The sequence below is a fragment of the Saccopteryx leptura genome, chromosome 7 (assembly GCF_036850995.1).
Source record: "Saccopteryx leptura isolate mSacLep1 chromosome 7, mSacLep1_pri_phased_curated, whole genome shotgun sequence".
NCBI lineage: Eukaryota > Metazoa > Chordata > Mammalia > Chiroptera > Emballonuridae > Saccopteryx > Saccopteryx leptura.
In genome coordinates this window covers 42,034,605-42,060,123 of record NC_089509.1, presented here as the reverse complement: position 1 = coordinate 42,060,123, position 25,519 = coordinate 42,034,605, and the positions used below count along the sequence as shown (strand labels likewise).

The window sequence follows — 25,519 nt, the reverse complement described above, 5'->3', positions numbered from 1 at the left end:
TAGCAAGTGAATTATTGCTTCACTTTTATGAAATTGTATAGTTTATTGCATTTTTAAAAACATTTTTAAAAGATTTTATTTATTCATTTTAGAGGGGGGGGAGAGAGAAAGAAAGAGAGCAAGAAGGAGGAAGAAACAGGAAGCATCAACTCCCGTATATGCCTTGACCAGGCAAGTCCAGGGTATCAAACAGGCGACCTCAGCATTCTGGGTCAATGCTCTATCCATTGTGCCACCACAGATCAGGCCTTTAAATTTGTTATTTTATTTATTGATTTTAGAGAGAGAGGAAGTGAGAGAGAGAGAGAGAGAGAGACAGAAACAGTGATCTGTTTCTATTTGTGCCCTGACCGAAGATTAAACTGACAACCTTTATATATCGGAATGACACTTTAACCAACAGAGATATCCGGCCAGGGCAGTGTAATGCATTTGATACATAAAATCTCTATTTTTCCATTGCAGGTCAGCATTTGACACTACTGCAAAAATAACTTTGTTTTTTCTGAGAAGAACTTAAAGTTTTTACCAAACAATTCTATTTGTTTCCAGTCATTAAACTTTGCTTCTATTTATTATGAATTTTTTTGTGTGTTTATTTAAGTAAAGTATATGAAAATAAGATATAAGTTCTCTGACCTGTGGTAGTACAGTGAATAAAGGGTCGACTTGGAATGCTAACATCACCGGTTCAAAACCCCAGGCTTGTCCAGTCTAGGCACATATGGGAGTTTATGCTTCCTGCTCTTCTTCCCCTTCTCTTTCTCTTCTCTCTCATTCTCTCTCCTCACTAAAATAAATAAAATTTAAAAAAAAAAGATAAAAGATCACAAACACCACTAACAAACCCTTGAATTTATTTTTCCATGAAGTTCCCTTTGGGACCCACCAAAGTAGACTGGCTCTCAAGGGACTTGAGGCTGTATTTCCAACCACATCCCAACAATATGACTCAGTAGCTAGATTTGAGGGTGCAGCTCAGGCTGCCTTGCTATTGCAGAACTCCAGAATATAGTGTACATCTAGGGTATGACCCAAGTGTGTGACAGTTCCTCTTTGGGCCTTTTAATTCACTCACAGAGTGTTAAACGTAAATGTAGCAATGCAGAAAATTTATTTATGCAGAAAGACAACGATCAAAAAAGTGAGATTTCATTTCAAATTCCTCATAGAAAATTGTACTTTCAGATCCTGTATCATGGCCTATGTGGAGGACTCTCTTTTTGTCTTTATTGCACAGGTGATTGCTTTCTCCACATTCATAGCAGCTAGTCATCCTGATTTTTATGGCCCAGATGGAAAAGATGATTTAAGAGTAGACATGGCTTTGTGTTTGCTCAGAGATGGCATCAGATGAAACTGATGCCCATGATGTCAAGGGCATCCTTAAGTGTTAACTCCAGTGGTTAGTTTTTATTTTTTATTTGATGTATCTGCAATATTTGACACAAATTTTTACCCCTGGATCCTGGAAACACTTCCCTAACTTAACTTCAAGACATCACATTCTCTTGGTTTTATTACCACCACTATAGTTACTTCTTTGTTTCTTGTGCTGGAGTTCCTCATTTTCCACGGAGCTTCTATACATTGCAAACCCCTAAAGCTCAGTCTTAGATGAACTCCTTTTGATCTACAAGCACTTTAAAGATGAAGTTCATTCAGTCTTGTGATTTTAATTGCAATTTTGTGCTCACCATTTCTCTCCTGAATTCCGAGTTCATAGATCTAACCACCTACTTAACATCCCAACACAATTTAAATTTAAATATATTTAAATGCTGTTTATATTTACCATTCCCTCCAATTTTGCTTCTCTTGCAATGTTTCTCCCTGTAGGAATATAGTGACTCTATTTTTCCAGTTTCTAAGGGTCCCAACCTTGAAGTCAACTTTGTCTTTCTTAAAGCCGACATGCAGTTGATAATATTTGCTACCAGCTCTAGCTTTGAAGTAGATCATTATCCAACCACTTCCTACTCCTTTACCATTACCATCAATCCACCATAGCCTCTGCCTTATATTTTATAAATAACGTCCTAATAAATGACCCTGATTCTGCCCTGTCTCCTTGTCACTCCTCTGCTCAAAAACTCCTGTGGTATCATTGTATAAACCCCCCCTCCATTTACAAACAAACAATCAAAACAACAACAAAAAATGTACCCTATCATGGTCTACAAGGCTTCCTCTGACCACTCAAATCTTATTTCTATTAGTCTTCTCCTTCCTCCCTGTGCTGCTGGCATGCTGGCTTCCTCTTTTGCCTTGAAAATTCTAGGCACATTAACAGCAGGGGTTCTCTGTTCCCTGCCAACACTATCCTTCTCTCCTCTCTTATGCATTTGTACTAGTGTTACTTTCCAAATGAGGCCTTCCCTGGCATTCCTATTTAAAATCACATCGTCCCCTTCTAAGGCACTCCCTGACCTACTTCTTAATTTTTTCCATAACACTAAGTACCATCATACTTACTATATGTTTATTTACTCATCTGTCTTTTCCACTAGAATGTAAACTCCATCACAATAGGAGTGTTTCTGATTTATTCACTATTATATCTACCATGTGTCAGACATTCAATAGTTTTAATGAATAAATGAATAAAACTGTACATAAGTAATAAATAGAAACTATTATAATAAAATACATATATATTTTATTTAATAGAACCTTTCCTAACCTTGCCTCTTATGAAGCTTATACTCAGCACCACAGAGTCCATAAGCAGATACTCTCCTGTCTCTGTGTCATCTCTTGAAGGGCAGTGTTTATGCACATGTCACAAGCATGCTGATGAGTAACCATTTCTTCACTTTAAATATCATGTAGCCTGACTAGGCGGTGGTGCAGTGGATAGAGTGTCGGACTGGGAGGCGGAGGACCCAGGTTTGAGACCCTGAGGTCGCCAGCTTGAGCGTGGGCTCATCTGGTTTGAGCAAAGCTCACCAGCTTGGACCCAAGGTCGCTGGCTCGAGCAAGGGGTTACTCGGTCTGCTGAAGGCCTGCGGTCAAGGCACATATGAGAAAGCAATCAATGAACAACTAAGGTGTCGCAACAAAAAACTGAAGATGGATGCTTTTCATCTCTCTCTCTGTTCCTGTCTGTGTCCGTCCCTATCTATCCCTCTCTCTGACTCTCTCTCTCTGTCTCTGTAAAACAAAATAAATAAATAAATAAATAAATAAATAAATAAATAAATATCATGTAATAAAAAAAAAATTTTTTTTAAGTGAGAGGAGGGGAGATAGTGAGACAGACTCCTGCATGCGCCCTGACCAGGATCCACCTGGCAACCCTAATCTGGGGCCAGTGCTCAAAACAAGAGAGCTATTTTTAGCCTTCAGGACCAGGCTAGAACCAATTGAGCCACTGGCTGTGGGAGGGGAAGAAGGAGAGAAGGGGGAGAGGGAGGGAGAAACAAGCAAATGGTCACTTCTCATGTTTGCCCTGACCCAGAATCAAACCTGGGACATCCATACACTGGCCAACACTTTATCCACTGAGCCAAAAGGCCAGGGCTTAAATTTCTTTTATTTTTAAATTTATTTATTGATTTTAGAGAGAGAGGAAGGAAGGGAGAGAGAGAGAACCAGAAACATCAATCTGTTCTTGTATGTGCCCTGATTGAGGATCAAACCCACAACCTTGGCACACTAAGGCAATGCTCCAACCAACCAAGCTCTGACCAGGGCTTAAATTTCTGAGTAGTAATTGTTGGTCCTAAGAATAAATATATTAACTGTATTTCTACATTTTGTCTTCAAATATCTTAGACTAAGAGAATAAAGCACAAAGGTGTACTGTTTCATTTTGATTTTCTCATTAAGGTTATATATATATTCTTAAAATATTTTTATAAAACAAAAATTTTTTATGTAAAATTCTCACTAAATACATCAAACCTCTTATTAAGTCTGTTCCATTTTTGGAGAGAAACATAAATAGTATTGATTACCAGAAGTCCTGACAGAAGTCCTGAGTGTAGATGTACGCTGCTTGCTACTGACCTGGCAGTTTTGAAAAGAACTCTGTTGTTCTTATTAGATATTGTGGATTGCTATAAAACAGGCAAAGGGTTGATTTAACCTTCAATTAAATAATCATACATAAATTTATGCAAAAAGTGGCTATGGGATCACCACATTCTGCATCACTTAAGTGCACAATTAATAGGCATAGATAATTAAAAGAATGAAAACAGTGATAATGAGCTGAGTATACCCTATAATATCTAACAGTACTCTGACCACCTCTTTTTAGGGCATACATCTAATATTTACATTATCATTATTTACTTAAGGGCTTATGCAATCACTGGTTAGTAACTTAGAAATATGTCTCCAAAATTATTCTCTCTGAAAGTAGTTAATGAAAGGAAATAATAGCATTTTAGGGCCAATTAATTGTCACATCAAATTATTAATATTATATCATCTAAATTTAATAAGAAATAATTAGAAAATTTATTTTTGTGTGTGTGATTAAAGGAAAACACACTTTTCTGTCTCTCTTCCAAGGTCATTAATGAAACATAGGATCAGTATGAGTAATTACAATATCATGAATACTTAAATTTCTCTCATGCTGATACAACCATGATAAGATTACAGCTAGCACACTGATTTTGCTTTGTGACCTTTCAACTGGAAAACTCAAACCATCTTGCCTTAGAATGATCTCTTATGTTCCATTCTACCTGACAAAAGGAAAAATAAGAGAAATACCTGCAATCCAGTAATTTGCAGTTAGCACAGAAACATTCTCAAGGAAGTAGTGGTATGCCACAGCTACCCCATCACCCTTTTGTATTTCAGAAAGCAGCTTAATGCTATTAAATTAACTAATAAGGAGGCCATTAGTCTGAGGTAGCCTTAATGCCTCAGTGGCCTAAATAAGCAAACCAAAATCAAATCCTGTAGATTTCTAAAGGTTGTGGAATTGAGACCTAAGGACAACCAATCACAGCAAACTAGGCTTTAGCTCTAGCCAATTAATAATTTTCTTACTTGGTTGTGTGTCTTTTCTCTATATTTTTTGTCTACAAAAATTTTACCCAAGCTTCTGTTGGTAAAGCACTCCTAACCATTTCTGGTTTGGCACTGCCCAGTTCAAATCAGTATTTTTTGTTCAAATAAGCTCTTAGCATAAAAAACAAACAACAAAAAAAAAAAAAAAAAAAAAAAAAAAGACAGTTTCAAGGATACTTGAAGCTTGTAGGGTAGGTAATACATTTATAATCCAGTAGTCAAAGCTGTTGTTTTTGGTATAGACTCAATGACTTGATGTATGTTCTCTGTTTTGCATTGTTCTAGATGATTTCACTTTAAAGTTCTCAAATGTAGGTATAATCTATAAAAAGAGAATATAGACAAATATCGTATGTAACAATGAATATAATAATTCCAGTGAAATTTAACATCCTTTAGTTCAGAAAATTGCAAAACTCAGTCTGTAGGATTATGTAGAATAAAACCTTGTAAGTTTGTGTAAATACCACTACATTCTAATTCATGGGCCCTTTGTGTAGCATAAATGCATATTGCCAAATTATGTGCACTTTATGAAGAAATGGAACTAAAAGTTTATATTGAGCATCTTGTATATACCATCTTGTTATTTAATTGTCTTTACCACACGCTACCATAGCAACTAGTTTAAAGCATACAGTAGGTACAAAGTAACACAGTAGCTTTAGTAACCACCTAACACAGTAGCTTTCCACTTCCATGCCGACCGGCGCCAGCCTGAGAAAAAATGTTAACACCCTGATGTTGTATGAAGATTATAGAGTCTATAATCATTGAGTCTATAATTTTGTTCAAATCAATTTAAATAAAAATTAATTTGAAGATTATGGAGTCTGTAATCATTGGGTCTATAATCTTCATACATCAGGGTAGTTAAATCATTCATAGACAGTCACAAAAATTCTGTTGGACCAACTCCAGTCCGCGGACCAGCAGTTGAAAACCACTGATTAGCACACTACTTAGCATGCTTCTTTTTTTGCAATATAGTCCTTCTGTAAACAAGGGTGACATGAAAATTAATAATGGAGAGTAACGACAAAGGCACTAACTAATTAGAACAAGTAGAGCCACAACACTATGGCAGGGTCCTGGATGCCATGTGCTAGATAGATGTTAACATTTTGTCGTTTTGCAGCAGTAGTCCTAAGAGTCTCTAAAAAGGGGTTGGGACGGCTAGGACAGAGGGCTCATTGAAAAGCTTGAGACAGTTATGTTTACCACCCAATATAGAAATAATTCAATATTGTAATAATCACTGTGATAATGTAAGTACGGACTATCAGCTAACCACAATTTTTATCCATTTTTGTGACTCCAAATAACACACTCTTCAGGAGACTAACAAAACTACAGCTCTAGTTTTTGGCTCATTTATAAGAATCTGTTAAATAAAATAAAAATGAGACCTTGTCAATTCTTCACATTCAGTACATTCAAAATTTAATGGACTCTCATCTCCTATAAACATAATCTTTTCATTTTCTCCTCTTTCCACTCATTCTGGATGTCAGTCTAGAGACCTGGGACGTCTCTGACTTTACCCTTTTCTTATCTTCAACATGCTGATTACCATCTTATTTTATCAAATCTACATCAGGATTAGCTCTGTCATATATCCTCTTCTTCATCCCCAAAACAATGGTAATCCAGGTCCTCACATTTCTTGTTTATCTCATTGTAATAGATGGGACTTTCCAATCTACTGCCAGACTCCCATTTCTTATTTTTTGTTAAATGTAGATAAGATTAGGGTTACCTTCCTACCCAACTAATTTGACTATTCTGCATTGTTTAAAAACCTGCTTCAAATTTCTACACCTCAAATTTACCAATTGTCACTTTCAGCCTCATTTTGCACATGCATTCATACACCCACATGTCATCATACTTTCTATCAACTTTTACTCCTTCAATTAAATTAATATTTTTCCTCCACTTCTATACCTTTGCTCATATGATCCCCTCTTCCTGGAAAGCATTCCCTGCTCCCCTGCTCTTTCTTCCTAGTCAAAGCCTAGATTTTTCCTTAAGGCTCACTTTCCCCAAGAATTCTTTCTAAATCTCTGCAGACAAAAATCACTCACTTTCTAATAAGTGCCCATTGATTTGAGAGAGACAGAGAGAAGAAGGGCAAAAGAAAGGAGGAAGGAGGGAGAGAGAGAGAGAGAGAAGCATCAACTTGTTGTTCCACCAAGTTGTTTAATTTTAGTTGTGTACTCACAGGTTGTTTCGTGTATGTCCCCTGGACAGTGATAGGACCTGCAACCTTGGTGCCCCTGGCTGAAGCCCTAACCCCTGAGAAATCTGGCCAGAGGCAAAGAACCCTTCTGAAAACATTCTGAAATCTTTTGTTTGAATGGAGTTTCACATGGAAATCTTTGCGGGGAGTAAATTGAGCTTCTCCTATTTGTTGGGAAAGTTAGTAGACTAGATCCATCTTTTTTGAGTGCTCACTGTGCCAGATAGTGATACAGTCACATCCTGTATGGAAATTGCGTTTCTAATCATTTCCAAATACTACTTCATGAAAATAAATTTAACAACTATGTACTTTCTGTGGTATATAGTATAGTGAAAATCACTCACAGAGTTACACCAGTGAGTCTAATCTTGAAATCTAGTAGAGATTCATCACTGTCCAGTATGTAATTTTTGTGACATACACTGATAAAATCAAAATCCAAAATTCTATGTATTTTATACAAAGGTAATTTTATATAATGCCTCCTCCCCTCCTATTTATTTTAGATGAGTGAGATAGCTGTGTGCCCTAAATTACTTTTACCATCAATAATTTAATATTTACCTTACATGTTTTTCTTCACCTCAAGGAATTATTTATTTTATATTTTGGCAACTGTTATCAACAGTTAGTGGAAATAACAAACTGTCATAATACCATATATCATCACCATGCTTGGCTTATTTAAGGATCAATGGTCCTTGATTAACAATTTCCTCCAGAATTTCCAATCCAGATGACTCATGCATATTTGAAACACATAGTAAATATTTCACTATAAAATAATTATATCAAATTGCATTTCTTCAATTAAATTTCTCACTGTGTTTTATTCAGATGTGTATAGAAAGCAGTTTATATAGAATGCTAAATAAAAAGTAACAGTTAATTTGGGGGACTATTACTGTAAAAGTATGTTATCTTTTATATATATATATCGCAACATTACTTATTATCAGCTTCACACATAGCACTTCGCCTTTGATTTACACAAACAACTGTAAATGTTTTATATATTTGTGAGGAAGTGAATGATATTAGACCATCAATCCACAGGGACTGCAAATCAGGGGGAAAAAAGGCTATTACATTTCAGAAGCTGTTAAATCAGTTGTGCCCCCTGGCTGGTTTTGTCAGCTATATTTGCTGTGGGTGAAACCGTTGATGCCTGGACTACTGGAGCGGCCCTGGGAGTGTTGGAGAGTAAATAGCAGCCGAGTTGTAAACTACACACCACACATCTCGCATTTACCGCGTAAACGCGGCTTACGCTTCCCCCTGAATAAATCCAGCAGCTTTAAAAAGAGCAAGGGAGAAAAATAAAGACAAGAGGAGGAGAAACGAAGGCAAAACTGGGCCCACGCCTTCTGTCACTGCCTCCAGCGTTAGCCACTCAGCAGCCTACCAATGGGACACTCTTCTGCCAGTTGTAAATTTTAATTGGCCATCTGGGGAAAGCACAAACCACTGACTAGAGATTAATCAGCAAATTAACCCAGGCATAATACACATTTCCCACTGGATCAGACACTGCTCTAGGCTGGGGCGGAGCAGCCCGGGATGGAGGAGAACTTGTGAAGAATGCCATTACTGTGTTACTGCTTACTGCCATGCAGGAGAGCATCTTCCTAGAGTCCTGAAATTCTCTTCTGTGTGACCTTGTTAGTGCCCCTGATTTGTATGGCAGTCGCACAGAGGTTTTTTTTTTCTTCTGTAAAGTGCTAAACACAGATGGCACAGGTACTGTGATTGCTGAAAAAAAATGTTGCTGAGTCAATGAAAGTGACAACTTTTCTCCAGTGGTCTATTCACTTGGTTTGCTAGAGTACCTACAATAGCATGCCGGGACTTTTACCAGCTCGGGGAGTCACCAGATAAACACGTTTATTTAGTCGGTTTCTTGTGTGACATGGAAATGCTTTTTCACACCTCTGTAGTGTAAAAGCAGATTTTTAAATAATAAAGCCTCCTTCTTCAGTCCTAGGTTATTAACATTAATTTAAGACAAACAAGCTCAATAGAGGACAGCGTGGCCTCAACTCTTTCAACAGGTCTTCTCATCATCTCATGGCCATGAACGAGCTCAGACAGGGAAAGAGGCTCACCCTGAAAGATGGACAGATTAAGGTGTTAACCATGAGAAAGGTAAAGTGACGGACTGGTGGGAAAGAGGGAGTGGTTTTGATATAGGTGGAGTGAGAGGATGGTGTGGAAGCAGTAATTTTACGTAACTTTTGGAATAATAGAAATGGAAGGGCTTTGTGCTTTATTATAAACAAAGATCTTTCAGATATAGAATATCAGGAAAGCTCAGAGGTGGTACTATAAAGCACAAATAAAAGACACATTGAGTAAATTTGTGGGAGGGGCCTAAGGAAGATTAGAGGGTGACATGCCAGGGCAGGTCAGGGAAGAACTGAGATTTTTCATCTTACTGACAGTTGCATCTCCAGAATTTAGCATGGTACATATAATACAGTGGCCCATACTAAGCACTCAACATGTTTTAATGAAAGAAGACATATCTACTTTTAATAACAATAGAAGCCATTGTTTAATCAACATGCCGTTTCTGCCTACTGTTGCCATTCCTGACTATAGTCCATGCTGAATGAACAATAATAGACCATGTGATGAGGGTCTCCACTCAAACCACCTTCGAGGCCCCAATTTACAGGCTGACAAGAGAGAAACCTATGATATCACCTAGTGCAAGGACCTTGACCAAAACACAGATGAGCTGCCCCAATCAGATTTTTGTCCTGGAAGTTTGGAAATGAAGCGTTGAGAGACTGTTAGTTAGCAATGGACTTACAGTATAAAGGCTGTGATACAAGAAAGGAAAAGTGGGAGATGCAGTGATTTGTATGTGCAAACAGGGAAAGATAACGTCCTGAAAGAGAAGAATGGAGCCTCTCTGCAAGGAGAGGCAGGAGTGAGGCAGGCAGCCCCTAGAAACAGAGCATAGCCTCTTGGTCTCAGTTCCATCTTATTCGAAGTGCCTACCTCTACATCTTTTCCTGGCCTCAGCTATTATGTAATTTGAGTGAGTTTACACGGCATTCTGGTCATTGCAACCAAAGGAACCTTGACCAGAGCCACCATCAATGGTAATAGCACCATCATAAACCAATGGCCTGAGAAGACAAATAAAACTAGTAATCGTTGCACCCACCCCTTTCAGTAGTGTACAAAATTTCAGAACTCTGAAGCATGTTGGTCATTTTCAGAAATACAAGTCATGGTGGGTTATTTTATACAGCTCTGCTCTGACCCACCACTAAATCACACAGACCCATTCACCTGCCTCTGGCAAAAGAGATAGATTTTTTTTCACAACCAGGTATGGATTTCTTTCTGTTTTATTACATTATTGCAAGCAATGCTGCCTGCCAAACCACATGCCCTTAAACTGAAATGGCTTCTGGCCAAACACTGGATTATCTGTGACAGTAAATCAGTCAATACGCAGGGCCTGGAGAACCACAGCAGTTAAATAGATGTCTTTGGCTTCAGGTGGGAAAACCTTTGCTCAAATACCCAACCCAGCTCCTTATAAGGCCTTCTAAATAGATTTTATTTAAGTAGTATTTTAAACTGCCCAGCAGTTTAGTGTGAGATTTTATATGGAATCTAAAGGCATGAAAAGAGAGTAGGCAATGGTTCTAGATTAAACATTGATTGCAATAAATGGTAGAAGCAAAATATTAGTCTTTTTAGCATTTCTAGTATCCCAACAAAAGCTTTTAAAAGCGTTGGCATGTCTGGCCTCTGCTCATTGTCTCTGGGTTGAATGCCCGGGCTGTACATACTGCACACAGATAATAATTCCTAACCCAACAATTACTGTACACTGTAGTCAGTATTTTCATTGTGCTTCAGTGGATGGATTAATTTTTCTCCTCTGGGAGGGATAGGATCCAAAGGTTAGAACAGGCTCAAATAAATTATGTTCAGTTTTTGTGGACTCCTCTGAATTATTCTAAAACCTTGGTATCAAGCTTCAACTTTGTTTCGCTACTTCATCTTATCTCAATAATATATATGAAAAATTGGAAGAAATTGTATTGACTCATTTGACAAGGCATTAGAGATTCTCTTTTTTTTACAGAGAGAGAGACAGTCAGAGAGAGGGATAGATAGGGACAGACAGACAGGAATGGAGAGATGAGAAGCATCAATCATTAGTTTTTCGTTGCAACACCTTAGTTGTTCATTGATTACTTTCTCATATGTGTCTTGACTGTGGGCCTTCAGCAGATCAAGTAACCCCTTCAAGCCAGCAACCTTGGGTTCAAGCTGGTGAGCTTTGCTTGAGCCAGATGAGCCTGCGCTCAAGCTGGCGACCTGGGGGTCTCAAACCTGGGTCTTCCACATCCCAGTCCAACACTCTGTCCACTGTGCCAACGCCCGGTCAGGCACATTAGAGATTCTTGACAAGAAAATATCTGAAGTATATAAGTACGGAATAGTATAATGATAATATAGATAACTTGTTATTATGCTTTGTGCATAGTTTTCATGCACCATACATTTTAATGAAATAAAGGCAAAAGAGAAGAATGATAGTATTTTGAGTTTTTATATTTCTTTTTTCTAAATCTTTTAAAATACGTTATGCTCTTATTTTGCCATTATACCTAAAAATAAAATAGTTACCTGGGATGATTTTACACTATGTTGCTAAGATATAAAAATGGAGTCAAGGAAACTGAGATCTATAATAATCAGGTAAAAAAATAGAATATCAATTGACAACAGTGCTCATTACACAGTAATGATGTAGGTATACTTATGAATTTGACTTGCTTAAAAGAGTAACCTGCATGTTCCTTCACATCTGCTTCACTTTTCTTCTTCCCCATTTCCCATCATTCTTGTATATCAGTGGTCTCCAACCCCCGGGCTGCGGACCGGTACCGGTGCGTGGGCCATTTGGTACCGGTCCGCAGAGAAAGAATAAATAACTTACATTATTTATGTTTTATTTATATTTAAGTCTGAATGATGTTTTATTTTTTAAAAATGACCAGATTCCCTCTGTTACATTCATCTAAGACTCACTGTTGACACTTGTCTCATAAGTTTGACAATTATATTTAAAAATATAATTTTTACGCCGGTCGCATAATTTTATTTTGTGCATTTATTCGTCCCACCCTAAAGGCCCATCCGTGAAAATATTTTCTGACATTAAACCGGTCCATGGCCCAGAAAAGGTTGGAGACCACTGTTGTATATTCTATGCCTCAACCACCTGGAACTTCTCTACTCCTGCAGCTCATCATGGTTTTCTACGGCCGAGTATCTTGCACATACCCTATTTCCAAAAATGCTTCTTCCACTTTCATTTCTTCTTACCTGGAGCACTCTTACTCATCTTCAAGGTCCTGATTATATGTTGCTTTGAGAAGATTTTTTTGTCTTCTTCAAGTAGAGTTCATTGCTTTGCTCTCAAAGGCTGTTTTTAGGTCTTTCACCATACCATTGCTTTACCTCTTGTAACGTTTAATAATGAAGTTTATCTGTTTACACTTGTCTTCTCAAGTATTGCAATAGGATGTAAACTCTTTGAGGACTAAACTCAACAACCAGTATTGTGTCCCATACAAAGTAGATAATCTATAAATATTTGGATAATGACGACACTAATACATTATTTGCAGCATTGTGAACATTACAAATATGGCAAAGAATCTCCAACCACTAAGTGGATTTCAGGAGCAATCTTGTTTACCCTGATTACACAGGAAGATTGAGGTAATTTCAGGTGTAAAGAAAGATGACCTCGGTTTTCATAACTTTAACCTGGTCAACACTAGCTATGCTATCATTTTAACTTTGGCCATTTTATTAAATGTGAAATGGAATCACTGCGGTTATATTTAGTATTCCCCTGATGCCTAACAGTGTTGAAAATTGTTTAATATGCTTATAGGCCATTTGGCTATATTCTTTAAAAATATTCCATTCAAATCATTAGTCTATCTGAGAAAAGTGGGAGAAGTAGATGGCTTCTTATTAAGTTCTGTGAGTCTGTTGTCAGAGATGTATATTAAAATTTTTCTCTCAATCTCAGGCTTGCCTTTTCATCTTATTGATGTTGCCTTTTAATCTATTTTTTGAGTTAATATTTGTGTACAATATGACGTGGAGGCCACAATTTATTTGTTCCATATAAATATGCAGTTGTTTCCACATTATTGGTTGAAAAAACTATAATTTCATCTGCTAAATTATGTTGCCACCTCTTGAAAAAATTTGACCATAGATTTATGAGTGAACTTTTGGACTTTTAATTTATCTATATATCTATCTTTATACCACATTTTTCATGATTGCCATTGCTTCTTTTCCCTTCTGTTTTTCTGATTTCTAGTTCATTGGTTTTAGCTATTAAATCTTTGTGATTGGTTATTAAAAGTCCTCCAAAATTGTATTTTCTTTAGTATTTTCTCTATTGTTTTCAATATTGTTATGGTTTACATTTCCATATAAAATTTACAATGAATTCTTAATTTCTTAAAAATGCTTACTAAGATTATTATTAAAATTGTGCTTTATCTATAAACTGTTTTAGGGAAAATGTATATCTTAACACTGAGTCTTTCAATCCATGAACATATATTTTTATTTTTTAGTTAATTTAAAAATATTCTCAGCAATGCTTTCTAGTTTTTATTTTAGAAGTTTTGCACAGCTATAAATTTATTCTTAGGTATTCTATTTTTATGTTGTTTTGAATAGATTTTTTAAAATTTCACTTTCTAATTGGTTGCTGTTAGAGAAATACAGTTGATTTTTGTATATTGATGATGTGTTCTATAATCTTAATAAATTCATTGATTAATTCTAATAGATTTTTGTATATTATTTAGGGTTTTCTATGTTGACATGTCATCTTCAGAGAAAGACATTATTTCCTTCCAAGGTTTAAGCTTTTAAAATTTTTGGCATTATTTATAGATCGTCAGTGCATATTGGATAGAGATTGTAAAAGCTCTATTCTTGCTTTGTTCCTGACCTTAGGAATAAAGCATTCAGTCTTTCAACATGAAATATAATGTTATTTGTAGGTTTTAATAGATTCTTTTTCTTGGGTTGAAAAGGTGTTTTCTATTTCTCATTTCTTAAGAGTTTTATTTTTATTATGAAACTGTTAAATGTTTTTTATGCATTTGATGAGATGATTTGAGTGATTATGAAATATCACACTAATTTAGAATTTATGACATTAATCCTTATGGTCTTGGTGCATTCTTTTCTTTTTATATATTGCTGACTTAAATTTCCTAATATTTTGTTAAGAATTTTTGTCTCGATCTGTGAAGAACACTGATCATTATTATCATTGCTTGTATTTTCTTGTCAGATTTTGATATTAAAGTCATACTGGTTTCAAAATATGAAGGATAAATTCACTTTTCTCTGTTTACTAAAAAAGTTCATGAAAAATAATTATAATTTCTTCCTGAAAAATTTGATAAAATTTATCTGTAAGGTTATCTGGCCTTGGAGTTTCATTATGGGAAAATATTTAAAATACAAATTCTTCAATAGATACATGGCTATTTTGATTTTCTGTTTCTACTGTGTCAACTTCAAAAGTTGTCCTTAGAAAATTTACCATTTCACCTTTGTTATTTAATTTCTTGACATAAAGTTATTTAAAATATTAGATTTATTATTTTGATGTTTGTGAAAACTGTAATAATATTCTCTCTTTTTTTAATTCCTAAAATTTGTGGTTTTCTCTTGAATTTCTTTTGCTAATTGTAGTCAGTGTTAGTAATTTTTTTAAAGAACTGACTTTGGCTTTGGTTGATTTTCTGTTTTTTATTTTATTAATTCTGTTTCATCCATTTATTTATTTTATGCAAACTGAGTTAATTTGTTCTTTTTTTACTTACTATGTTTTTTTTTTTATTTTAGAAGGTAAAGAGGAAGAGAGAAAAAGAGAGAGAGAGAGAAAAACATCAATCTGTTGTTCCATCTATTTATGCGATCATTGGTTGATTCTTCTATGTACCCTGATTGGGGATTAAACCTGTAATGTTGGTGTATTGGATCAATGGTCTAACCATCTGAGATACCCAGCCAGGGTTTAAATTTGATTTTCTTTATTTTAGGTTTCTTTTTACATTTACAACGTATAAACATCAAAATGTAAAAATCTTGATTATTTTGCGATGTATATAAATATCAAATCATTACGATGTATACCTGAAAATAATAGAATGTTATATGTCAATTATGCTACTATAAAAATGTTTTAAACTAACAAAGTACAAATCTTAAGTGTATGTATGATTTTAGAGTTATGTCTGTATCCATGTAACCATTTAAAATACTGAAAATTACCATTAATATAGAAAATTCCATTTTATGCTATAACTTACATAGTCATATATTTTTAAAATTTCTTTTTAACCCTTTCCGGTTAATGGTCTCTCAGAAAAACCTGCTTTTCGTTTCTATCCCTGAAGATTCATATGGTTGGTTTTTTAATTTCATATACATAAATTCATACAGTATTTACTTGTTGTGCCTGACTTCTCTCTTTCAAGTAATATTTTGAGATCTGTGATCTATCATCAGTCAAGAGTTGATTTTTTTTTATTACTGAGTAACATTTCATTGAACAGACTAGTATCTGTTTATTCATTGTACTATTGATGATCATGTGGTTTGTTCCAAATTTGCAGCTGCTATGGTTGTACAAAGTTATGGTTGTATGTTTTGTAACAATGAAGACTAAACTACAATAAAGCCATTCAGCCAGTGCTAGAATCAAGGATTAACTAAAATAAAAAGATAATTTTAATTTTTAGTTTAATACTGTTATTTTTTAATAAACTGACCAGTTTCTTCAAATATACATAGGTAACCTTAATCAATTTATATTAAAACTATTTTAAATTATGATATAATTTCATACTATAAATTTTATCTTTTAAAGTGTGTTATTGTATATTCACATGGTTGTGCAACCATCACCATTATCTAATTCCAGAACAATTTTATCATTCTAAGGAGAACTGCTAAATACTGTCAATCCTAATTTTCCTTCCCTCAAATATAAACAAACATAAATTGACTTTCTGTCTCTAAGGATTTAACTATTCTAGACATTTCATATAAATGCAATCATACAATTTGTGGTCTTTTGTCTCTGACTTTTTTCACTTACCATAAGACTTTCAAGCCTGACCAGGCGGTGGCGCAATGGATAGAGCATTGAACTGGGATACGGAGGACCCAGGTTCGAGACCCTGAGGTTGCCAGCTTGAGCGTGGGCTCATCTGGTTTGAGCAAAAAGCTCACCAGCTTGGACCCAAGGTCAATGGCTCAAGCAAGGGGTTACTCGGTCTGCTGAAGACCCATGGTCAAGGCACATATGAGAAAGCAATTAGTGAACAACTAAGGTGTTGCAACAAAAAACTAATGATTGATGCTTCTCATCTCTCTCTGTTCCTGTCTGTCCCTATCTATCCCTCTCTCTGACTCTCTCTCTGTGTCTCTGTAAAAAAACAACAACAACTTTCAAGGTTTATTCATATGGTTCATATGGTAACATGCATCAGTACATGCTTTCTTTTAAAAGCTAAAAATTGTTTTATTTTATGGTATACTATATTTTACTCTTCCATTCAAAGCATGGATATCTGACCTTTATCCACTTATCAGTCATTAAAAATAATGCTCTATAAACTTTGTGTACAAATTTTTGTGTGATCACATTTGTAATTCTTGGGGGTTTATAATTAGGAGTGTAATTGCTGGGTTATATGATAACTGTACATTTAACATTTTGAGCAACTGCCAAACTGCTTTTGAATGTGGTTGCATCATTCTACATTTCCAGCAACAATGTATGACTGTTCTAATTTCTCCATATCCTTGCCAATACTTGTTATTGTCTTTCTTTTATATTGTAGCCATCCAAGTAAGTGTGAAACAGTATCTCACTAAGGTTTTGATTTTCATTTCCCCAATGACTAATAATGTTGACCAATTTTTTAATGTGATTATAGACTATTTGCATAGCTACTTTGAGTGCATGACTATTCAAATCTTTTGCCCATGTTTTCACTGGGTCATTTATTATTATTATTTTTTGTTAAATAGTTCTGTATATATTCCAAATATAAGATCTTATATATAATTTTGCAAATATTTTCTCCCATTCTGTAGGTTGTCTTTTATAACTTTTATTATAGTGTTTTTAAAGCACATGAAGATTTAACTTTTATAAACTTTAATTTAATCAAAATTTTTTTCTTTTACTTGTGCTTTTGGTGTGAGACCGAAGAAACTAGTGCGTACTTTAAGGTCGAGAAGGTTTACACCTATGTTTGTTTTTAAGACTTTTATAGTTTGCCTCTATTATTTTTTTTTTATTTCTTTTTATTTTTTTTATTTTTTTTTATTTTATTGTGACAGAGACAGAGAGAGACAGAGAGAGGGGCAGACAGACAGGAAGGGAGAGAGATGAGAAACATCAATTCCTCACTGCAGCTCCTTAGTTGTTCATTGATTGCTTTCTCATATTTGCCATGACTGGAAGGCTACAGCAGACTGAGTGACCCCTTGCTCAAGCCAGCGATCTTGTGCTCAAGCTGGAGAGCCTTGCTCAAACTAGATGAGCCCACACTCAAGCTGACAACCTTGGGGTTGTGAACCTGAGTCCTCCACATCCCAGTCCGATGCTCTATCCACTGCGCCACCGCCTGGTCAGACTATAGTTTCCTCTTAAATTTAGGTTTTTGATTCATTTTGAGTAACTTTATATATGGTGTTAAACAGTAAGTAGTTTAAATTCATTTTGTTCATGTGGCTATTGAGTTTTCCCAGTACTGTTTGTTTAAGAGTACTTTTTTTTCCATTGAATTGTACTGGTACCTTTGTCAAAAATTAATTAACTCTATATACATAGGTTGACTTCTGTACTCTCAAATGTATTTTCTTTACCTTATTTATCCTTAGGCAAGTACCAAACAACTTTGATTTCTGTTGCTTTGTAATAAATTTTAAAATTGGAAAATGTGAGTCCTGCAATTTGGTTCTTCTTTATCAAGATGATTTTGACTATTATGAATCTCTTGCATTCCCATCTCAATTTTAGAATCAGCTTGTCAATTTCTTCAAAATAAAAGAAGGAGCTGAAATAAGGGTTGCACTGTATCTGCAGAACAATTTAAGGAACACTGTTGACTAAACACAATTAAGATTTCTAGTTCATAAACATAAGTGTTTTTATATTTATTTAGGTCCTCTTTAATTTTGTTCAATGATATTTCAAAGACTTTCACTTCTTTTCTTAAATTTATTCCTAAGAATTTTTTTAGTGCTATTTAAATGAGATTACTTCCTTTCCAAATTATTTATTGCCAGTTCATAGAATATAGCTGATTTTTGTATAATGATCTTACATTCTGTAAGCTTCCTGAACTCATCTATTAGCTATAACATTTTCTTATGGATTCTTTAGGATTTCTATATGCAAGATCATGTCATCTACAAATATTTATAGTTTTATTTCTTCCTTTCCTAAAACCAATTTTATTTACTTTTCTTGCTTGATTTTCCTGGCTAGAATCTCCAACACAGTGGTAAAAAGTAGTGGGTAGGGCCCTGGCCGGTTGGCTCAGCGGTAGAGCGTCAGCCTGGCATGCGGGGGACCCAGGTTTGATTCCTGGCCAGGGCACATAGGAGAAGCGCCCATTTGCTTCTCCACCCCCCCTCCTTCCTCTCTGTCTCTCTCTTCCCCTCCCGCAGTCAAGACTCCATTGGAGCAAAGATGGCCCAGGCGCTGGGGATGGCTCCTTGGCCTCTGCCCCAGGCGCTGGAGTGGCTCTGGTCGTGGCAGAGCGATGCCCGGGAGGGGCAGAGCATCACCCCCTGGTGGGCAGAGCCTCGCCCCTGGTGGGCGGGCCAGGTCGATCCCGGTCGGGCGCATGCGGGAGTCTATCTGACTGTCTCCTCCCCCCCCCCCCCCCCCCCCCCCCCGTTTCCAGCTTCAGAAAAATACAAAAAAAAAAAAAAGTAGTGGGGAGAATGGACAACTTTATCTTATGGTTATCACAGGAAGAAAGTTTTAGCCTTTCAACATTATGTATAACATTGGCTGTGGTTTTTTGTAGATGCCTTTTATGTGATTAAGGAAGTTTCCCTTTATTTCTAGTCTATAGAATGTTTTCTTTCCATCACTAAAGGGTGTTGCAAACATACAAATGGCCAACAGATATATGAAAAGATGCTCATCTTTGCTAGATATTAGAGAAATGCAAATCAAAACTACAATAAGATACCACCTCATACCTGTTAGATGGGTTGTTACTAACAAGGCAGGTAATAAGTGTTGTAGAGGCTGTGGAGAAATAGAAACTCTCATTCACTGATGGTAGGAATATAAACTGGTACAACCATTATGGAATAAAGTACAGTGATTCCTCAAAAAATTAAGAATAGAACTATCCTATAACACAGCACTCCCTCTACTGGGTGTCTACCCCAAAATCTTAAAAACACTGGTATGCAAAGATGCATGCACCCCCATGTTCATCACAGCATTATTCACAGAGGCCAAGACACGAAAACAACCAAAGTATCCTTCAATAGGAGACTGGATAAAGAAGAAGTGGCACAAATATACAACAGAATACTACTCAGCCGTAAGAATTGATGACATATTGCTATTTACAGCAACATGAATAGAACTTGAGAACATTATACTAAGTGAAATAAGTAAATCACAAAAAGCTAACAACTATAGAATTTCACACATAAGTGCAATATAAAAATGAGACTCATGGACATAGATAAAAGCGAAGTGATGACCAGGTGAAGGGGGTTAGGAGGGAGAGGAGTACAGAGGGACAAATATATGGTAATGGAAAATTATTTAACCTTGGGTGATGGATAGAAAACATAACAGTTCAAATGTTATAGAAATGTTTACTTGAAATCTATGTACTCTTATTGATAAATATCAGCCCATTAAATTTAATTTTTTAAATATAATGATTTTTAAGTGGGTGTTGGATTTTGTCAAATTCATTTTCTGCAACTATGAAACGATGTGCATTTTGTCTTTATTCTATTAATATTGACTTAGTTTTGTATGTTACTCAACCTTGCATTCTTGGGATACATCTTACTAGGCTATTCTGTGTAATCTTTTTGGTATGTTGCTGGATTCACTTTGCTAGTATTTTGTTGAGGGATTTTACATCTATCATAAACAATATTCCTCTACAGTTTCTTGTGATGCACTTGCCTGATTTTGGCAGTACTTTAGTACTTCCCTTATAGAATGATTTGGTCAATATTCACCCTCTTTTTTTTATAAAAGAGTTTGTGAAAGTTTGGTGTTGATTCTTCAATTGTTTAGTAGAATTGATCAGTGAAGCTATTTGGGCTTACATTTTTCTTTGTGAAAGTTTTAGAATACTAATTTAATCTCCTTACTTCGTAGAGGTCTGTTTAGATTTTCTATTTCTTCGCTTTAGTTAGTTTATGCCTTCCTAGGAATGTGTCCATTTTATCTAATTAATCTAATTTATTGACATATTTATTTTCACTCTTAATAATTTTTTTTAAATTTCTCTATTGTCAGTAGTCATATCTCCTCTTTCATTTCTGATTTTAGTCATTTGAATCTTCTTTTATTTTTTATTTTTGGTCAATCCAGTGAAAGACTTTTCAAATTTGTTAATCTTTCCAAAAACAAGTTTAAATTTTCATTGATTTTTCTCTATTCCTCTTCTAATCTATTATATTAATTTTCACTTTAGTTTTTATCATTTCCTTCCTTCTGTTTGCTTTAGGTTTAATTTGCTTTTCTTTTTTCAATATCTTTTTTTTTTTTTTTTACTTTTTTTAGATTTTATTTACCCATTTTTTTAGGGTGGGGAGAGGAGCAGGAAGCATCAACTCCCACATGTGCCTTGACCGGGCAAGCCCAGGGTTTCAAACTGGCGACTTCAGTGTTCCAGGTCAACACTCTACCCACTGCGCCACCACAGGTCAGGCTCCAGTGTTTTAACTTTCCAGTGGAAAGTTAGTTTATTGATTTGAACTCCTTCTTTTTAAACATAGCCATTTTATAGGCAACATATGCTATAAAAATGCTATAAATTTCACTGTAAGCATTGTTTTTAACTGTATTCCACAATTTTTTTTTTTGACAGAGAGAGGGACAGATAGGGACAGACAGACAGGAAGGGAGAGAGGGGAGAAGCATCAGTTCTTCGTTGCGGCACCTTAGTTGTTCATTGATTGCTTTCTCATATGTGCCTTGACTGGGGAGCTACAGCAGACTGAGTGACCTCTTGCTCAAGCCAGCGAGCTTGGGCTCAAGCTGGTGAGCCTTGCTCAAACCAGATGAGCTCGCACTCAAGCAGGTGACTTCATGGTTTTGAATCTGAGTCCTCCGCGTCCCCAGTCCAACACTCTATCCACTGTGCCACCGCCTAGTCAGGCTATTCCACAACTTTTACTGAGCTGTGTTTTAATTTTTATTCATCTCAACATATTTTCCTTTTTAATTTCCTGAATTTTTCTTTGATCCATTGGCTATTTTAGAATATGTTATTTAATTTCTAAATGCTTTTGAATTCCCTGATTTTATTCTGTTACTGATTTTTAATTTAGTCCATTGTGTTTGAAAAAGACATTGTATTATTTAAATACTTCTAAATTTATGCAGAATTGTTTTATGCTCTAACATGTGGTTTATCCTATTGAATCTTCTGTGTATTTGAGAAGAATGTGTATTCTGCTGTTGATGAGTAGAGTACTCTATAAACATTAAGTCTACTGCTTCATAGTGTTGTTCAAGTCATATTTTCTTATTGATCTGGCTAGATGTTTTATTCATTATTGAATTGTCGTATTGAAGTCTCCAACTGTTATTATTGAATTGTTTATTTCTCCTTTCAATTATGTTATTTTTTGCTTTATGTATTTTGGGACTCTGTTGTTAGGTAAATATGTTTATAACTATTATATTTTTTAATGGATTGACACATAATTTAAAATGTTCTTTGTTTCTAGTAGTGATTTTTGCCTTAAAGCAGTGGTTCTCAAAGTGTGCATCAGGGTGCACTGGTGCACCCTAGAAGATTTCCAGGTGCACCCTATGGTATTCCAGAGAAATATGTGCCTGTTAGAGACCAAAAAACGAACAGGGATTTTGGAGTTTGGATTTTTGGGGGACAGAGGTGTGGGGAATTGGCTGTAAGCTGATAGTCTGCCCAAACCCCCATCTCACTTGCCTGATTAGGTTGCAAAAGGCTGTTAAACTGAGGTGCTGGATTGTTCACATTACCTCCCATGTTCCCTGGAAAGACTGGAGGCAAGTTTCTTCTATTCTTTGTTTGGTGTAAGTTAAGATTTTATGTATGGTGGGGGATTTGGATTAATAATTAAACATAAGAAATTGTCTCTTCTACCTCTTTTTTTTGTGGCAGAAACAGAGAGAGTCAGAGAGAGGGACAGATAGGGACAGACAGACAGGAAGGGAGAGAGATGAGAAACATCACTTCTTCATTGTGGCTCCTTAGTTGTTCATTGATTGCTTTCTCATATGTGCCTTGACCAGGAAGGGGGGGGCTACAGCAGACCAAGTGACCCCTTTCTTGAGCCAGAGACCTTGGGATCAAGCTGGTGAGCCTTGCTCAAACCAGATGAGCCCATGCTCAAGCTGGTGACCTCGGGGTGTTGAACCTGGGTCCTCCCCATTCCAGTCCTATGCTCTATCCATTGCACCACTGCCTGATCAGGGAAGAAATAGTCTCTTAAAGCCTTTTGGATTTCTATAAAAGAAGAATATGTGGCAATATCTAAAAAAGCTTTGAACATTTTACTACAATTTTCAACATCCTATTTATGTGAATTAGGAATTTCTACCCTCAACACAATTAAGAGTAAAAAGAGACGAATTCTTCAATATGTTGATGAGGAAATGAGTTTGTCTTTCAAATATATGCCCAAACGTTGAAGAAACTGCTAGGACAATCAGGCTCATGTTTGTCATAAACACAAGAATGAAAAAACAACACATTCATGCCAGGACATGCTGAATTTACTAAATCTTACTAAGAATGTATATATATATAACTTTTTGTCATTTTATTATCTTTTAACCCCTCTTTTTTATGAATTCTAAAAAGCATAACTTGAAAAATGTAACATAAAATGTTTTTAATGTCAGAATAAATTTAATTTTGTCATATTTATTTTGTTTAATTACCATAAAAGCATGCTTGCACTTTATATTTTTTAATATTTGACTTAATTATTTATTATAACATATTTCTCAGAAATTTGTATATAGTGCACCTACAATTATTTGTAGGATTTTAAATGCGCCCCGACTTCAGAAAGTTTGAGAAACACTGCCTTAAAGTTTATTTTGTCTGGTTTTAGTTTTGCTACTCCAGCTCTATTTTGGTTTCTTTTTGTATGGTATATCTTTTTCAGTGTTTTATTAAATCTATTTATATTTTTCAATCTAAAGTGAAATTTCTGTAGAAACATACAGTCAGATACTGTTGTTTTCAAATTCATTTGCCAATCTCTGCCTTTTGATTGAAATGAGTACTCCATTTATATTTAATGCAACTACTGATAGCATAGAATTTATAACTGCCATTTGGCTATTTGCTTTCTACTTGTCTCATGTCTCTTTTGCCCTATATTTTTCCATTATTGTCCTCTTTTTTTAAATATACATATATATTTAAATATATATATATATTTACTGTATTATTTAAGTCCTTTGTTTCTTTTATTATACTTTTCGTATTATTTTTTTGGTAATGGCCCTGAGGATGGCCATTTTCATTTATAATAGCATAGCTTGGGTTAATACTAACTTGGTAGTATACAAAATTTTTTCATTTATATAGGTTCAACTTTTCTTCTTTTAACTGTTATTGTCATAGAAATGATATTGGCCCTGGCAGGTTAGCTCAGTGGTAGAGCTTCTTCCAGGCTTGTGGAAGTCTCGGGTTTGATTCCTGTCAGAGCACAAAGAAGTGTCCTTCTGATTCTCCACCCCTCTTCCTCTCCCTTATCTCTCTCTTTCTTTCTTTTTCTCTCTTGCAGCCATGACTTGATTGGAGAGAGTTGGCTTGGGGCCTAAGGATGGTTCTATGTCCATTGCCTCAGGTACTAAGAAGAACTTGGGTGCTGAGCAACAGAGCAATGCCCTTGATGTGCAGAGCATCACTCTCTAGTGGGCTTGCCAGGTAGATCCCAGTCAGGGATCATGCGGGAGTCTATCTCTACTTCCCCTCCTCTCACTGAATAAAAATAACTGTTATCTTTATATTTTTGTGTCAATGCAAAATTAAGTATTGCTTTATCTAGTATTCATTTAACACAAATAGAAAAAATTACCAACACTACTTGTAAATATTTGGAGATTTTATAGATATTTTTCTGTTACTGATTTCTGGTTTTATCTTATTTTGGTCAAAGGACACATTCTTAAGACCTCAATCTCCTGAAATTTATTGAGACATATTTAATGATACAAAATATGCGCTATTTTGTTGGACATTAGATATAGACTTGAAAAAATAAATGTTCTATAGTTATTCTGTGTCATCTTAGTGTCCTGTAAATGTCAATTAATTCAGGTCTGTGGTTTAGATTTCTTTATATTCTTCCTGATTTTTTTTTCTTTTCTTTCTTTTCTTTTTTTTTTTTTTTTGTCTATGAGTGGAATAAGGGATGTTAAAATCTCCAACCATACCTGAGGGTTTGTGTATTTCTCCTGTTTGTTTCACGATTTTTACATCCCAAAGATGAAATGATTATTCTGTTAGCAGTTGGGAATGTGCAGTATAAAAGTCCAGTGCTTTTCAATTCAAACAAAGGCTGCTTTGAAGCATTATAAGAGTGTAAACTACCAACTTCAATGTTGAGACGAGTTGAGATTATTAATTAAAAACATAGCTCTTTTTGTTCTCCTTGGTGTTTTGGAATGGATACCGTCAAATTGCTATTTATTCTTCCCATGAGAGAACACTGAACACTTATACAGAATGGTAACCTTGTCCCTTTATACTGACATGCAATAAAACATAATTCTAATCTTAATAAATTTAGAACAAAATAGTATACTAAACAACCTTATGCCTTGTTTTCACCATCAAACACCCAGTCAATGTTCTGACCTCCTGTGAATACTACTTCTCTTATTGCCTCTGTCTTCATTTTCACTTACTGTCT

General features: G+C 35.4%; 1 pseudogene; it reads left to right on the top strand.

Annotated features, from left to right (window-relative positions):
* The first annotated feature begins 9,349 nt into the window (after nt 1-9,349).
* Nucleotides 9,350-25,519, top strand: part of LOC136378666 (ER lumen protein-retaining receptor 3 pseudogene) — a 50,486-nt pseudogene continuing 34,316 nt past the window's right edge.